Source organism: Bombus impatiens, unplaced genomic scaffold (genome assembly GCF_000188095.3).
Source record: "Bombus impatiens unplaced genomic scaffold, BIMP_2.2 scf_0637, whole genome shotgun sequence".
In the NCBI taxonomy this organism is placed as follows: domain Eukaryota; kingdom Metazoa; phylum Arthropoda; class Insecta; order Hymenoptera; family Apidae; genus Bombus; species Bombus impatiens.
The window spans coordinates 886,977-904,449 of NT_177056.1; the positions used below are offsets into that span (position 1 = coordinate 886,977).

The 17,473-nt window shown below is 38.4% G+C and overlaps 1 protein-coding gene across 3 annotated transcripts in view; it reads left to right on the forward strand.

Moving 5' to 3' along the window:
• Positions 1–2,150: 2,150 nt before the first annotated feature.
• Positions 2,151–17,473, forward strand: part of LOC100746746 — a 317,300-nt gene continuing 301,977 nt past the window's right edge. For all 3 annotated transcript variants that reach the window (XM_012389182.3, XM_033322390.1, XM_024369668.2), the window contains exon 1: positions 2,151–2,573. The gene's annotated coding sequence lies outside the window, so the exon portion shown is untranslated. The remainder of the gene's footprint in view (positions 2,574–17,473) is intronic.

The window sequence follows — 17,473 nt, forward strand, 5'->3', positions numbered from 1 at the left end:
GAAAATAGGGAAAAATGTGGAAGAAAGATATTAATACGCTCTGACTTTGTAATTAGCAATTTCATTCGCATATTTAGTAGGCGATTGGAAAATTACGAAAACGTCTAAGTAGAGTAATCGTACGAATTTGCGTACGACTTTATTTTCCTATCTTTTTTTGTTTCTCGGAAGTTTAACTTTGTAACGATACAACAAATCACGGCGCAGCGAATCTGTAAGAAGAATGAGAGTGACGCGAACGCGTTTAGGATAAACGTCGGGATATTAAAATTCGTACGACACTTTGGGATGCTCGCGAATAAAGTTTGGTTGGTCTGGTTGGTAATAGCAGCCGGCCACGGTAGCTCGTAAAAGATGTTATAAAATTCTAGTAAGGAGTTATGCGTGTGTCTAAAAAGCGTTATTAGGTCGACTTTATAGCGGCAGAGCTAGACTATCGAAGGAAGTTCTCCCCGATAGCGTTTCTTTAAACTTACTTTCGGCGTGCTCGCCTGTGCAAACGTGTTCGCAAACTCAATCGGGAATTCTCAATGCACAGTAGACACCTTTAAGGAGAAATTGGCGTGCTGTTGAAGCCTCTTAGCGCGTCTACGTGCCCCGATGAATCGGGCCTTTCTTAAATATCGTCGGACGCCTGCCGTCTACTAAATCTACCGAACGCGATCGATTTTCCAACCTTAGAAAATCTATCGAAGCGTACGGACAATGATGATAATAATAATAACAACGACGATTTCATTTACGGTTACAAAATTATAGTTTATCGTGTAGTTGTCGCGCCACCGATGAACTTACATTTAATTCGTTATACAGGTATCCGAGTTGCGATACAAGTCGGAATTATAGCGCTTCGAAATTAAATTTCTAGACTCGAGTATTTTATGCTTAAAAATGGTATCGTACGCGCAATAAGATACGTCATTGACACGCGTTAGTCGAGTTTTAAGTGGCCTCTCTAAGCTCCCAGATAGTCAGCCATCAGGAAACGTTTAAACCTGTCCAGCAACCTCGCAAACCGACCAGCGAAATTGCAGCGTCCTCTCTTGTTGCCTTGTGAACTCCGCCATTGCGCGAAAGTTAAAAAGACGATTACCGTGGAGCAATATAAATGTTAGAAAAAGAGCATCCCGCGGCCGTAACTCTTCAATGCCAGTCCTCGTTCGCCATGACAAAAGGCCCGTATAAAATATCGCTATGTCATTGAAGTTACGCTACTATTACACCCAGTTATCTTTTCTATCCGTTGTTTTTTCGCAAATGTCTCGAAACGCGACACTTTCCTCCTGCAGATTAAGAAATCGAATCTTTCGAATATTCGAAAAGTTGTTGCCGTATATGTATCCTCTAGCGAAGATAAAGGTCGGTTGATTCGTGAAATATATTTTTTAAACTGAATTTTTAAAACTACTTCGCGATCTTCCGATGGAGAAACCACCAATAATTGCTTTATATCGTTATTAATAGTTCGTTACATTATACGCGTGCTGAAAGAACACGTTGCGCGAATTCCATTACCGAGTTGAACAAAAGGAATTCTACAAAAACAATGCATCGTTTATCGCGCAAAACGTAGGTGAAAAAAAAAGCGTGACAAGGAAACAAGATATCATTGTTCAAGCTGTGATATTGGTTTACGCTTTTCTTGTTTCAATCCCTACATTGTATCCTTTTTTATACATAACCAATCGTGTCTTTAGAGACGAACGTAACTTCTTTACGTTGAATTTTCGTAGGGATTAAATGTTGCTATCCTATCCATCTTTATTTATTCGCGTTTCATACGTATATTACAACAACTAATTTCTCTGTTCTTTCAAAGAACAAAAACGATAAATTTCCTACTTAAAACCACCTACCAACAATGGTGCGTCGCTTTTTGAGAAATTGTGCCGGGCAACGGCAATTTTCTTTGTCACTTCGGCGTGTAAGGCGAGTGGTTAGTATTATCCGCGATCGGACGATATTAATTAACTACGAACAGTTAAATTCCGATGGCGCTTTTCGAAAAACTGCGCCGGAAAAGGCACTCTGCGCGTCCTTTGTCGCGAACGTTGCCTCTCCCGAAGCATTGTGGCATCGAGGGGTGGGGATATGGCGCGTCGGGGGTAACACGCATGCGCGACTCACAGGGTTGGTCGCGTTGCCTGCCGACTCTCCGACCCGGCGTCGTCGCCAGTTATCGGCGAACCGCGATTCGATCCTCGTCGTTTCGAGCCGCGCTAGCGACGAGATGTAAACGCGACTCGACAAAGTTTTCTCGTACACGACGTTGCTCTCGTAAACGTGGCGTGTCGGCTATACACGCGTGTTCACTCGTTACACAGGACCATATTTTCTCGTGGTGCGAACGAAAACCCTTGGATTTCGAGGCGTCTCGATATTATTATAAAATATACTCATCGCGAAAGGTGTTGTGTGTGCTACGATCATTTCTATTCATTTTCTTTTTCTTTTTCTTTTGGAGCAAACTTGTTGTCTTTGGTTTTATTCGGTGGTGACATTTAGGACATCGAGGTGTACGATTCGAAAGGAGCGTGTGGTGGACGACGGTGGGAAGCACGAACTGCAGTTAGGTAAGTTTATTTATCATTTTAAACGATTCCGATGAATGAAACACACACGGTATCTATAGTGTTTTTCGTATAAAAGCATTTCACGCGTCGGCACGTTTTTTATAGGGAAAACGAGATATTCGATTTAGATATTTTAAATTACGCGATTGAATGAGAATTGGGGATTGTTATTCCGACCTCGATGATCGTCAAACGTATTTTCAGGGTCGCGAGCTTAAACAACTTGTTCCTATATACATAAACGTCGTTCGGTTTTACCTTCTACTCGTAAACACACTGTTGATGTTTTTTTATCTCGATGTAGATTGCGTTTGAATTGGCTTTATGTACGGATATGGCGATAGATGTATACGTTGTTTTCGTGTCTCTTACACAACTAATTACATAACTAATGTTATCTCTCTGTTTACAAATTGAAACGCGAGGCGTATGAGCGCGTCGCGGTACGAACACAACTGTGACCTCGTCGTACTCGTACATAAAGCTACCCCGAATTTGAAAAATAGCTCAAGAATGTTTACTGAACGGCGGCGGCTACAGTGTAGGAAAAAGTTGTGCAGCGCGACTATCTTAACGTATTTACAAATTTTAGAAATAGGCACGCTCGCTAGGATAATTATTTAAATAAAAATTAGGAATTTGTGTATTGTAATAATTGTATACGTTGTAATATCGATTAACGACTTATTTCTCGAGAGAGATAATTGGGAAAATGTGCAACTCGAAGCGTCGAGTAATTGAAATTGTCACATTTTTCGTAATTTCTTTCGACGATTAGCGTATCAAAAGATTGACAGAGGAATTTACAAAATAATTTCGAGGATCGAGGAAACGTTCGATAGGTTGGATAGTTAACGATTTAAAAGATCAAGTTTTTGAATGAGTATCAGGGACGTAGGATTTTAGGAAGCGATTTATTAGGGAATAATCGTAGTGCGCAATTACTACGTTCGTTTCACCGACAGAAGCGATTGTTGTCGTCAGCCTTCTTAATCAGAATACTTAATTCCAGCGGTGCAATAGCTTTAACCTTCGCGACGGCCCTTGAACTCGATCCGATCCAAGCATCGTTGTTTACTCCCCAAATTCACATAGAATGCACGTAAATCGAGCCCTCGGGCACTATTACAACTTTTCGGCAAAATTTCATTGATAGCCACAGACTCTTCTATTCTCCTTCGCTCCTTTCTATCCTCTTTTGTCTTAAAACATTGGCTCAGGCTCGTGATAGATTATTCCCCAACCAGTACGTATAAGAACTTTACTTCGCTCGAATTTTCAATTTCAAATTTTCGCCTCGACTTATAAAATCGAAATATATATATATATATATATATATATATATATATATATATATATATATATATATATATATATATATATATATATATATATATATATATATATATATATATATATATATATATATATATATATATATATATATATATATATATATATATATATATATATATATATATATATATATATATATATATATATATATATATATATATATATATATATATATATATATATATATATATATATATATATATATATATATATATATATATATATATATATATATATATATATATATATATATATATATATATATATATATATATATATATATATATATATATATATATATATATATATATATATATATATATATATATATATATATATATATATATATATATATATATATATATATATATATATATATATATATATATATATATATATATATATATATATATATATATATATATATATATATATATATATATATATATAATAGATATGTACCATAATATTTCGTATTGAGTTTTTAAAATGAAAGGCAAAATAACGACGTTAGTTGCTATAGGAATACATTTTTGTTTAAATTATTTGTATTTCATAATTATTACACACACTATTTATTTAAACGATATAAATTCTATTGACTACTTCCTCTCTTACATTATCTGAAATGAAATAAATTTGTAAAATAGATTATTTTAATGCTTGTTATGTAATTTTATGTACTGACGATAAAAATGTTTATGGGGCAAGGGGTTGATATTAATATATTTCATTTATTACCTTGAAACAACTTTTTACGCAAAAAAAGATCGTAAAAGATTGTTGCTACCCTTGCTCGAATTAAGGGTTGCTTTACACCGTTCGCTGCACTGTACTCGAAGCATCATCAAGCCTACGCAGCTACGTTTGAAACCGTAAACGCTAACCAGTCTACATTTGTTGGAATTCGTAGAATGTAGGGAAGACTACGCGCGTATGTTATCGTAGAATAACTCTGTCGCAAAAATTTGAATCTTAAAACACGTTTGCTGCCTTCGTGTAAATCGACGATCGTCCTATAGTTATTCTTGTATACAGTACGTTGCATTCTACTTCGAGCTGCAGGACAAACTTCCTGAATTGTAAACACTATTTTCCTTGAAATACATAAAATCTACGCAACGATCAAGCGTACTAGGTGTTTTTCTTCGTTGTATCTTCGAGTTCCGAAGCCATATTTAGCAACGTAAACAGTAACCAGTCTGTTTTTCCTTGAAAACGCAAAAAAGAAGTTACGATATTGTAGAAATGTCTTCCAGTACCATAATATTTCGTATTGAGTTTTTAAAATGAAAGGCAAAATAACGACGTTAGTTGCTATAGGAATACATTTTTGTTTAAATTATTTGTATTTCATAATTATTACACACACTATTTATTTAAACGATATAAATTCTATTGACTACTTCCTCTCTTACATTATCTGAAATGAAATAAATTTGTAAAATAGATTATTTTAATGCTTGTTATGTAATTTTATGTACTGACGATAAAAATGTTTATGGGGCAAGGGGTTGATATTAATATATTTCATTTATTACCTTGAAACAACTTTTTACGCAAAAAAAGATCGTAAAAGATTGTTGCTACCCTTGCTCGAATTAAGGGTTGCTTTACACCGTTCGCTGCACTGTACTCGAAGCATCATCAAGCCTACGCAGCTACGTTTGAAACCGTAAACGCTAACCAGTCTACATTTGTTGGAATTCGTAGAATGTAGGGAAGACTACGCGCGTATGTTATCGTAGAATAACTCTGTCGCAAAAATTTGAATCTTAAAACACGTTTGCTGCCTTCGTGTAAATCGACGATCGTCCTATAGTTATTCTTGTATACAGTACGTTGCATTCTACTTCGAGCTGCAGGACAAACTTCCTGAATTGTAAACACTATTTTCCTTGAAATACATAAAATCTACGCAACGATCAAGCGTACTAGGTGTTTTTCTTCGTTGTATCTTCGAGTTCCGAAGCCATATTTAGCAACGTAAACAGTAACCAGTCTGTTTTTCCTTGAAAACGCAAAAAAGAAGTTACGATATTGTAGAAATGTCTTCCACATACGCGATGCACCTGCTTTAATTTCAATATTGCGAGACATTTAACAGTTAATATCGCAAAATGCGCAATTTTTCGCGAAATCGAATCGTGAAATATCTCCGTTACCTTCGTTCGAATTAACCTATTAATCTAGCGTAATTTTGAGAGTTGGATGTATTCTATTACCGAGCTTATTTTTCTCTCAATATATAAGATCGATGACGAGAAACGCCTATTAAAATACTTAGCGACAATTTGTCTTTGAATGTCGGAAAATAGGGGTGGCAACTTGACGATTTAACGTAATCAGTATTCAGTATTATGGAAAAACACCCTTCCACCCAAACTTGAGCTCTGAAATACACCTGTTACACTTACTCGAGCCAATAATAATCGTTGTATCATGATCCTTAGGGTCCGTCGCACCCTACTTTAAGTCTCAAGAACCGCTCGAGCTCTGACATGGCAAATACTAATTTTTATATATATATTTTTTTAATACTTTTCCTCCACGGAATCCGAAATTTCTCGAATTATAAAAGCATTCGTAGAAAACGGGTCGACTTTGGAGCGCGTGATACGCAGATAGATTTACTCGGTCGTGAGCCGCTACGTCGATTCCGAGCTCGTTAACCAGCAACGTTATTGTTCTAAGGGGAGCACTAATTATGAAACGGGGTGATACTTACGCCGGCTTTGGTAGTGGTTCTATCGCCGAGAGTCGATGAACGCTAATGTTTCGAGCGTGTTCCTGGGCGCCGCGTGTACAGTCGAACCTCGGCGAAGCATAGTTCGCCGAGATATAGGCGAGTTGTGGCATCGGTATGGCTGATATTACCAGGCCGGTAATGTACTGGCCGTCCCGTGCGCGCTGCGGCATTTCTCAAAACTTTGAAGCGGTCTGTGGTTACAGTTTGAATTGCTTCATTAGATCTTACTTGTACGGAACTAAAGCCATCCGGTTCAATCCAAACGATGCAACATTTCCTACCCTCTATTCCTCTTCCTATCTTTCTCTCATCTGTCTGTCTGACTGTCTGGGTTACTAACTACCTTTGTGAGATTTCCTACTGGCATCGGTTTCGATTTTCGCCAGAGCAAAGGCCTCTTCGTTTGTGATTGCCACAGGATCCACTGGATGTCCGTTGAATAGCTAGTTCTCGTGTTAGCGTGTGTAGCCTATTCGCAAACGAATTACAGTGCGATCGTATTTGAGGATTTTTTCTCGTGGAGGAAAGTAGGGCTTCTTAATTGGGAATTTGGAACAGGATGAATGACTCGGTACGGAAGATTTTAAGGGGCGAACGCGGGGGTAAATTTTAGTTAAAAATAGAGAGAAATAACGACGTCAAAGGAAGTATGTAATCATGGTACTGATTACGGGCTAGTAGAGTTTCTGTGAAAGTGTGTTGGAAGAGAACCGAAAAGTATATCTACCTGTTATTGTTATTCACGTTGATCACGAGGCGATTTTTAAGTCCTCTCGTGAACTTTGCATCTATGTATTCTTTGGAAAAATTAATTTCCCAAAAAGAAACCACCCTTTTTCGCTCGTGTCATATCGAATTTATATATTATTTGCAAAACTTAATTTCCCACAAGGAATCGCCATTTTTCCACTCGTGCCACAAGTATCAAACCATTCTGTGATATATGACAGAGGATCGAAATTTGTCAAAAATTTCCAACATCTTTTGATGGGCTTGGAGATGGTGCGTGAGAATCGAGACGACGTTTATTACAGGAACGAGCCGAAAAGGAAATATGGAAAAGGAACCGCGAGGAAAGCTGGCTAACGTTTCCGGTCGCCGGAATGAACTTTCGTTACGAATTCAGCTTTTCCAGCAATTTTCATGAGAACACCGAACGACAGAACCTCTTTCACCCCTTTCACCCCTTTCACCCCTTTCACCCCTCCACTTTCTAGAAACGCTCGATGTAGCGTGAATGCTGATCGTTGCGAGAGAGAAGCTTCGTGTGGCGAAATTAGCTGTCGAGAAACATTAGCATTTATTAATATTCATCGTGAATTGTTCGTTGAGCGCAATTCTTAAAACATCGATGCACATATGTAGAAAGAGGTATTTGTAGGACGGTGCGTTGTCGATGTTTTCTGGATTGTATTTGTTTAATCTTGTGGCATGTTTCAGAACGATATCTCGATCTTTCTTCGTTCCAGTTGGCGTGTCTCGAATGTTTCGAAAGATTGCCTCGATGCGTTGTTCGTAATTTCTTTTTTTTTAAACATTGCAGACCTGATAAATTGAAAGTCATATTTTTATATCCGAGTTCTCTTGCATGATTGACCTCGTATCGTTAGTCAAAATTTTACAAGTCACGAATTAAAAGTTATCGGTATTCATAAATCTTGTTGCAAGAATAAAGCGGGGATTTAGAAAGAAATTTCGCAAATTGAGATATTTTACAAATTAGTTGATCGTTCTACTCGACGCAAGATTTTTTCGTTCTAAATAACTCTTGGCAAATAAAAACGCTTGTGATCCAAGTATGTAGGAATGAATTTTTGTAAAAATAATTTAGCAAACTTTTCGAATATAAAGACTTTGAATTTCTTTAAATATTTTTCTGTATTCGTTCGTAATATGTTCGTAGTATTATTTCGGTCCAAGTATTTCTCGATGTTTTTCGGAATATTTGGTCAAATATTTCGTGGAAAAGTTCGTTTAAGAATTGCTTAGTTATTAATCGAGAAAATAAAATAAAAGTAAATCGTTTCTTTTTGTAAAATTTCATAGAAAATTTTTAATATCCCCGGTCTTTTAAATCCTCGCAATAGATAAATTATTCCCAAAGATATTTTTAAACATCGTACAAAAGATCTCGTAAAATTTTTTGCAAATAGCTTCATCGAGGCAAACGAAACTCAATTTTCTCTTATTCGCTTCGCGAAATTTTCAATCTTCTGGATCTCTAAAAATAAACTAAAATTACAACCATTGATATTTCGAACTACTCGTTTCTTCTATCGAAATTCTTTTGCGAATTATTTCGTTGCTCTAGTCAAAACTGTCAAAAAATCTTCGCTTACTCTGTTCAAAAAGTTTTGAATATTTTCGATTTTTACTTCTCAAAGGATAACAGAACAAAAGTATTGAAAAATATTTCAAAATTTTCCGACGAAATAACGTTTTCCGACTTACATATAGCTGTGAAAGGAAGGAAAATATAGAGGAGAATAATATTGGGTTCATTCTTGTTATTGGATGAAATTTATATACGTCGTTAATAGGAGACAGCAGGGGCCAATACACGTATTAATTAAAAAATAATTTGTTTTTCATTTCTGTATCGCGATTCGCGAAGCGGCGGTGTTTTAATTGGAACTGAAAAGTTGCCTGTGTTTCCGTGCCATTAATTACTCGGCTTCCTTTGATTTTCTGTTCCCCTATCTTCGATATTAATTTCCAATAAAAATGTTTGCACCAGAATACAAATGCATTCTCCGTTATGAAGCATTTTATCTCGTAATAAATTAATTACTCCTTCAACAAATATACGTTGTTGCGCTAAACTCGAATGATTATCGATCAATTACATGTTAGGCTAAGTATATAAAAAATTTCGGACCTGAAATTTGCCCAAAACTAAACCGTTCCGTATTCAATATAAATGACAAAGCAAATTACTTTACTTAGTCGAAATAACCCTAGTTTCGTCTATTATGGGCACTTGTACGCTTGATACAAGCCTAGCACAAAGTTTAAAAGACAAATTCCATTATTCAACGACCTCTATCCGCAACACACCAGCCTCGAAAGAAACCTCAAACCCGTAAAAACATAAAAGACCAAGAATGGAGTCAAAGTTTCCTCAGTTCCATCTTCGTTAATTCCCACCTAAAATTCTTCGTCCCCTGCGAAACTTGAGTGGCACCCTCTGTCGAGGGTGATCACTTGGCGTGATGTAAAACGCATAAAAATTACGATTCCTTGCACGGAAGGAAGCACCCTTGTCAAAAAAGAATGGAAAAAAATGATCAGATTCTGAGGACGCGGAAAACAGAACGGGGAATGGAGGAGAGGGGAAGGGGAATGACGAGAGAAGTATTTCGTCGGCTGATTTACCCGGAGCGAGCTACGTGGCGTTCAATCTCCATTTGCCGGCACTTTTGAATAATAAATCCGCTAATAACAACGGGGCCGGTATTAAATTCCGCGTAAACGAAGCAGCCGTACCCACGAGTCGATACAACCCGCACGCCTCTCATTTCCTTGCACCTCTCCCATTCTCTTGCACCCTGACACGCACGCACACAGATAATACACACATATCGGTTGCTAATTGAATACACGTCCGGCCCGAACTTTAATAATATCAACAGCGATGCATACATTAAGCGACGGCTAAATTAACCAGCCGTATGGTCTCTACCTGTACGATGACTCGCGACCATCATTAACGTCCTTAATGAAACAGGATGAATCGCTAAATACGGATATTTTATCGAGCGAGGTTGTAGGTTACTCTCAAAATTAGTTAAGGATTGAAATCTAGTAATTTCGAATTAGTAATCAAATTTTAGATCTTTAACTTTCACTAATGATATAACTTACTGGGAATAGGGGTGCAGGCTACTCTCGAAAGTGGCTGACTCGCGAAAAGGTAAAATTCTCGTAACACGCAAAAAGATTTCAAATCGAAGTTTTATTAGCAACTGAGAAACAAATGTCGATTATAGAATGTCATTAGACACGGGGACGAAAAAGCTAGAAAATCTGCAGTAATCCTGGAATAATAACATTGTTAGACACGATAGCTGAGACCGTCGCACACGAGACTTAACCTCGAAACCTACGTTAAGTTAGGTCTGAACGTGTGTAGGGTGCTTGACAGAGAAAACGTGCGTTGAGATGAAGGCAATAGAGAAAAAAGCTGGATGAACGGAAAGAGAAAGATTCGTAGAGAAGAGCTGGGTTGGAGTGGTCTAGCGGCGGAAGAGAGGCTCGCAAGGGCAAAGAAAAGCGGAGGCAGAGGGAAATTTCGCTGGCCGAAGAGAAAGGCTTGGATTCCACTCCCTCCAGCTTTAGCCACCCTTTCCCCTTCTGCTCGACCTTCCCCAAAACATCAGCCTCCCTCCGGTCTCCGGGGGTCAATGTCTGCAACCTTGCTTCTCGCGACGGTGGCGCCGCACAATTGCAAATCCTGCGCGTGCTACGACGCGAGGCTGTCCGACGGACGACTTTATCTCTCGAATGGATGCAGCAGAAACAACTGCCGGGCTATGATCATCAGCCATCAAAGTTCCGATAATTATCTTTTATTAGAAACGAGATCTCTGGCAAACGACGAACAAATTTTACTAATTTTATTATTTCACTCGTACAATAAGAAACAGCGGCTCGTTGCTATGTTCCCGAAAATTTGTCTAAAATGAGCCAAAATCGTAATAATCTTAACAGAACTGCGAGTAAGGCTGAACAGTAATTAAAAGGGCCCAGGAAAACGACTAAAATGCATCCACAGCGAACAATTTCGCATTTTCCACGTGAAATTCAAGTTAGGCCAGTTTATCCGTGCTTTTATATTCCATCGTAGTTGCGTGCGCAGTCCACGTACATATATGGTGGACAGGATTTGACTACATTATTTTCGTATCCGGATTTCGACCTCTCTTCAATCCCTGTCCTCGTCTTTCGCGGATTTCTTTCGTCGGCAATTTTCTGCATAATATATCCGAGGCTCCGGTTCGCGGGGTCAATGTCTGCCAGCTCGGTTTCCGTTTTACTCGGGACACGAGATATCTACCTGCGTGTGTGCACACACGGCTGGATAGGTTACGCGAGTCGTGAGATCCACAGGGTGTCTGGTTTCTTGCTACGCTTTGTGCCAGACAACGATATATCCAACTGCGTGCGAGCAGTTTCGCAAAAAGCAGGAGAAACGACAGCTGTAACGCGGATCTGCTTCGAATTAGGCTCCGTGGAGCTCCTGTTGCCAAGGTAGAAACCTCGCTGAAAGATTTTTTGCCTAATTTGCACGTTAGGATGCGAGATGTTAATTTAATTTGAGAATTTTGGGAAGAAGAATTTTGACAGAATCGTTTGTATTTGAGAAATGGATTATTCGGTCGATCGGATCTTTCTATTTGTTACCGAGTTTGTTACTAGCTTCGATTGATACCAAACTTGTCGCTGCATTTGTTTCTTACTGTCGCTAGGTTTATTTATTGCTCAGCTTATTATTGATTTGTTAGAAACCTGCCGCTAGATTACGCAACTTTGCAAAAAAGGAGAACCGAAACGATTGCGCTCTCTATTTTCGATTTTACGAGTTGTATCGAGACATCCTCAGACACGCTGTATGCACGGTGACGATACACATGGTCTGGTATCAGATCGTAATACCGATCGACATCGGATAAATCGCGATTATGGGTTGTTTGGATACGAGTGCAAAGAGCGAAATGGCGCGTATGGTCGCGTATGAACGACGACACAGGTGTACTTGCCATTTTCGTTTTATCCAAGCTGTGAAGTGTAACATTATCGTGATCCGGAAGAGGCGGTCGGCGGAAAGTGCAAATTGGCTTCGATCGTAATCTCTTTGCCGTTAGGATCGATCACCGTCTACGTATGCAACGTTTTGGTGTTTTGGCGTTTCGGTATTTCGAGACGGAAATGCTGAATTCCAACAATTTCCTCTCGAGATAATTTGGCCGTGCCGATACGAGCCGTCGCTACTCTTTCGACCCTGTTTTTCCGACCCGATTATTTTTACCTCTTTCCACTGTCTGGTTTTTTTCGTACAGAGATATCGTTCATTTTGTCACTCGTCGAAATGAAAAATCCTTTAATTAAGGCCGTTTTATTTGCGGCGTTCAGATAATTTCGCCAATCAATTTCGCGTCCTGTTTTCTGTCACCATTGTTGCTATTTTCCAGCTTCGTGGCATTCGCGTCAACGATTTTCCACTAATCCGATTATATATCGAGTAAAGAAAAATGTTGTAGATTCTCATGAAAGATGGCCGACGTGTATATTTATCGAAGTAGGTTAAGCTTGGATCATAGGTACCAGCTTTTTCATTAGGTCGATATTTGGTCAAAGTTTCCACTAAATTTTGGCGATCGTAACATTCTTCGATCCACTTTATTCAACGTAGTCCCCACTTCTCTGTAACTTGTTTTTGATTTTAATTCATTTTGTATATAACGCAATTCCATTTCTAATTGTATCAATAATTAGAGAACACCCTGTACATTCTCACACTTATCATTTCAGTCACCGACTAAACATAAACGGAAAGTGTAGTCATTGAATTATTAATCGAAGAAGCGGTTTTCCTCGCGCGTACGTAACGAAAAAGTCTTGCGTAAATCCTTCATAGCCTTCCTTTCGGAAGGAGCAAAATTGATTTAGAATATATTCACTGGATTATCCACGACTGCAGAAACGAAAGTCGAGTATCGACGTTCATCCGGTGCAATTCGAAACGCGAGCTTCGCGGGGATTATAAACTATTGTTAACGCGGCGATGTTTGACGAGTCGCGAGGGGAAAATTCTCGACGAGCTCCTTTGGGTACAAGGTACAATGCAATCTGGCCGGAATGTAAGTGGAGCCGAAGGTAGCCGACGATGAGAGGGCTCCAGCTCTCGCGAGATTCCCGTGTCAATCAGTCGAACGGAATTCGAGAACGCAAGATTTTTTCTGTCTCTCTTTACAGTAGCACGGGGTCTCTCTGTCTTTCTTTCGCTATAGGCGTCTTTCTCGCAGACTGAAAATCTCAACTGTTGCGTCCGTTCGATGGAAAATGCGAACCCGCTGCGAAAACCCAATTACCAGAGTCTGGCGTATGGTCGAACCGCGCGCCTCTTTGAACTCGTACACGGCCAGTCCGTCGATTAATTCCGCGTTTTTCGCCCCGCGCACCCGATGGATGGGTAATCGATCGCCAAGGAGACCGTTGAAAGTGAATTTTCTTTTTTTTTTTTTTTTTTGTGTGTGTGGTATGATGCAAATGATTTTTGAATACGCGTCTCTTGCACGAGAATTTAGGATACTCAGGATGGACGTACAGCATCCGTGGAAAATTTGAAGGGGCAAGAATGCACGGAAGACACAGTTTCCAAAGATATATAAAATATCCAAAGCATAGCAATTGCAATATATAGCGAAGGAAATAGATTTATCGAAAATTATGTTTGGAAATGCTATTTGACTGTAAACCTATCCTGCGATTATCGAGCAGCCAGTTCTTCTTTAATCTTTTCGTAAAAGAAACGAGACTACCTGTAAAGTTATTTACACCTTGAAGTTAGAAGGCAAAATTCCTTGAAAGTTGCGAAAGGAAGGGAATTTGTAATCTCGACGCGTTACTTTTTACAAGTCGAGTGTAAGTTTCGTCTTTTATTCCGTCTAAATCTTTGTAAAACAAATAACGCGAGCATGTAAATTAATTACTTGGACGAAAAGGATGACTCAGAGTCAAGAGATCCGTGAAAGCCTCTAATTGGACGAAAGTGAAAAGTTGAGCGGCGAAATTAAGCGCGGGGTTTAAACGCACGCGCGCATGAACATTTTTTTCATTCGGCCGAAGTTTGAAAGCGTATTGCGGGGCGGAAATTTATTTTGACTGTTGGAGCTATCGATGAATCTATTTTGACCATCGATACTGCACCGCTCTCGTAAATTGTACTTTGGCTTTGGTTCCATACGTACAGTGAAAAAACAAGCCAAAGCTATTAAATTTTACAGTCCAACTGTTTGAAGCAGCCCGCGATATTTCATGTTGAAAGAAGCTCGTTTCCCCGATCCTTTCGTATTTACACCCCTAGAGTGTGATTATTAAATAACTTTAACAAAATAATTACGAAATATATTTCACGATTTTTTATTTAAGCTTTTCCACCATAAGATATTTGAGCGTCAGCGTTGCTCGGAAGCAAAACACGTTGAGACTCGAAAACCATATTATTCGCGTATGTTTGAGATTCTCTCTTTAGAAATTTCTTGGCTGCCTGTGCCTTGTACGCGCGCAGACTAACAAACAATTCGGAAATAGACAGAAATTTCGCATTGTAATATACGACATGTTGGACGTCGAAATGACCGATACTAGATATATTCCACGTTATATTTATTCGAAAACGGCGAGGGCGGAGCTGGATTCTTGCTTTAAAACGATCCCTCTAGCCATTCTACGCGCATTAGATTTTACACAACTTTGTAAGAACGGGTTTTCCGTAATTAATCAAAAAGACATTTTCCCTGTGGCTTTCTATAGGGATTACGTGTTAAAAGTTTCAACTTAGAAGATGAATATCTCCGTTTCGGTAAGGCTGCACTCTGTTTGAAATTGAACAATGTATAGATAATGTATAGAGTAAGCCATCGTGAAAATTTCAAAGGAATTGCAAGAAAGTCAATCAGCGCTGCAAATACCTTAATAAGTTACAGCCACTTGAAAATTTCTTTTATGTTGCAGCAAGTTTTTCAAATTGTCGATTGTTTGAAGGATTCGGCAAAGAAACGAGGAAACGTTTGCCAAATTTTTATGCCAAGTAATTGCAGTTAAAATTTACTTTTTTGTATATACAAGCGTTATTTAACGAAACTTCCTCTACCTGTCCACTTGATTCTGCCCCCGATATTGCATATAAAAGTTTTCTATCATGAGCAGTCAAATACATTCGTGAGCCATCGAACGTAAAAAATCCGCGGAATATTCAATTAGAAATTCGCGTATGATTCCGTTTACGTATTCCTTTTGTTTCCGGTTTTGCGACGGGCTCGGAGGAGCAAAAAGGGCGGCCATTTGCGTAATGCACCGTGCAAGTATCGTAATGACCGATAAATGATTTAGTATCGATAACATACGGTTCCCTCGATATTAAAGGAACACGGTTTCCTAAATAGTAAAATTTCTCTTTCTTTTTCTCTCGCTTTCTCTTCGAAGCAATCAGCACGATAAGACGCTCGAGGCTGAATGGAACCGTACGCGACGACATATTAGTGACAGATAGGGTATTAGCTGGAATTCTCGCTAAAGTCAATTTTACACGCCAGCAGTTCCATTCCATTCGTTGGAAATAATATTTTTCTTTTCTACCTCTTATTTATCTTCCTTTGGTACTAATATATTGGAGAATATAATAGCTCGATAATGGGGCAGATTCGGTTTTAAAATTATTGCTTGCTGTTGCAAGAAGCATTAGAGCGTGAGACTTGAGCAAATATTCTTTCCACGGTACTCTTTGAATTGTGAAATTGGATCGCGTTGTTGGTTTTGAAAGATAAAAGGATATATATTTTATATTTTAATGTCCACATCGTGTAATTAACAATTTGACGATTGTTCTCGATTGATATTACCTTTTGTTTATACGCTTTAGATGCATTTTTATTTAAAACACTATGCGTTCTTTAAATATCTGTCACAGCTTGCGAATATTACATTTCACGGCGTAATAATATTAATTTACGAATAAATGGTTAGACATAAATATGAAATATCACGTTGCGACATATCAAGTATTCGATTTCACTGTGTATATCGATTTCGTAAACCTTTTTTGAAATAAACGCTTCCATCTTTCTGTAGATCATTTTACGTATAGCGTATCGTATCGAAATCGAACATTTTAACTTTCGTAAACGATTAAAATTTTTCAGGACTCGCATTCAACCAAGTACTTCTCGTTGAAAATCGGAATAATTTCGTACATTACAGCGTACAAATATAAATAAAAGTAGCAAAAACAGAGACGCGATGCGAATATTAAAATCGGCCGTAAAAATCGAGAATTCCATATCTCTTTTCCTCTGTCATCAAAAATATTAATATTCTTCGGGATAATCGTCTCCTATAAATCGTTCATTCCAAAGTCCCAAAACGATCAACACGTACGTACGATTTTTTTTACGCCTGACGTCGGAAATATAAATATTTTTCATGAGGGAAGAAACACTAAATTATTTTTTTAATGAAAAATTCGCCCACGATGATTAAAAACACGTGTACTATTTTTCGAGAAAAAAAATAATAAAAAAGATAACTGGTCAATTTCAACTGCAATTTCGAAGCTATCCAACAAATCTCTTCGTACGAACGAAACTAAAAGAGGCGATCAATCTGGATGCTGAAATATGGCGGCATTGGGAACCACGAGATGGAATAATCGAGCGAGAGCGAATTGTTCGATGGAGTAGTCGTCGCCGTCCAATTAGGCGAACCGGTAACGATCGTTTTTTCCCCCGACGAAATCTCGACAGCGCTTTATAAGCTAGGTCTGATCCTAGATTAGCGTTAATTTTGAAACGCCGGACCGATCGACCACTCGTAAGTGGATTCTTCCGACGAGTGGCGTCGTACTCGATGAGTAGGATTACGTATCAGCTCGGTGCACGACGTATAATCGAGTAACCACCAGTCTATTAGTTTGATCGAAAAGTTCTGTCCCCAAATTTGTTTCGTACTTGTTACTTTATTTCCGAATTTTCGTAAATCGCGGGTGTCTTTTTCTTTTTTTTTTTTTTTTTTTTTA